Source organism: Piliocolobus tephrosceles, chromosome 18 (genome assembly GCF_002776525.5).
Source record: "Piliocolobus tephrosceles isolate RC106 chromosome 18, ASM277652v3, whole genome shotgun sequence".
In the NCBI taxonomy this organism is placed as follows: domain Eukaryota; kingdom Metazoa; phylum Chordata; class Mammalia; order Primates; family Cercopithecidae; genus Piliocolobus; species Piliocolobus tephrosceles.
The window spans coordinates 67,459,538-67,460,542 of record NC_045451.1 but is presented as its reverse complement, the minus strand read 5'-3'; the positions used below and the strand labels follow the sequence as shown (position 1 = coordinate 67,460,542).

The 1,005-nt window shown below is 49.0% G+C and overlaps 1 long non-coding RNA gene across 1 annotated transcript in view; it reads left to right on the top strand.

The window, feature by feature from the left end:
- LOC111553568 overlaps positions 1-593 on the top strand; it is a 991-nt gene extending 398 nt beyond the window's left edge. Inside the window, exon 2 of the long non-coding RNA XR_002734986.1 lies at positions 352-593. This is a non-coding gene — a long non-coding RNA (uncharacterized LOC111553568). The remainder of the gene's footprint in view (positions 1-351) is intronic.
- Positions 594-1,005: the final 412 nt, after the last annotated feature.

Below are 1,005 nucleotides of genomic sequence, written 5' to 3'. Positions count from 1 at the left end.
GTGTGTGGGCCTGTGTGTGCGCCTGTGTGTTTGTGCCTGTGTGTGCGCTGTTGTGTGTCCGTGTGTGCGCACCTTTGTGTGTCCGTGTTTGTACCTGTGTGTGCGTTTGTGCCTCTGTGTGCGCGCCCGTGTATACGTGTGTGTGCCTGTGTGCGCGCGCCTTTGCGTGTCCGTGTGTGTGCGCCTGTGTGTGCGTGTGCGCGCATGTGTCGGGAGTGCGGCGGGAGGTGTGATCCCCGCTTCTAGGAAACTGGAAACCGGCCGGGATCCTTTGGGGCTCCTGCTAGCGGCTCTAGTAAAGTTTGTTTTTCATTGTTTCTTTTTTTTTCCTTTTCTCACTCCCCCTCCCAGCCCGCTTCCAACTGGAGGCTTATCCTGTGGCTGGGAACATTTCCTGCCTGTCTGCCAGGAGTGAGACTAAGAAACCATACCTCAGGCTGAGGAGAGAGGCCGGGTTTGAAATGCGTGCTCTGGGGAAGAAAAGGAGGAAATGTGACACTCTCTCATTTAAAGCATCCACATCGAAAACTGAAGAACTGGATTACCTTGCTGTTGACTTAGTCAAGTTACAATAAACTTGATTTCCTTTTGGGTCAGGTAATTCCCTCTTACAGCAAGGGAACGCTTCCCTCGCACACCGTCAATGCACCACCACCAGACTCTTACCTCACTCTCACATCCCTTTCCTCCTCCCAGTCATGATCAAATTAACAGATACCGTTTGCAGCTTGTCTGAAAATTAGACTTTATTATTATGGGCCAAATGGATGTTATTTCCAGAAGTTACTGTTGGTGGGGGAGGATGTAGGGACTGGTTCGAGGTAGATAAAAAGGGGCATCAATAGAAATCTTGAGTCTGAAGTATGTCCTTATCCACACAGGACTAATAGCACAAATGGAAAAACAACATTCTTATAGCTGATTAAAAAGTAACCAGAAGTATGCCTAGGAAGAGGCCCACGTGAATGTTTTACTCACAGGGACAATGTGTTTTATCTGCTGTCT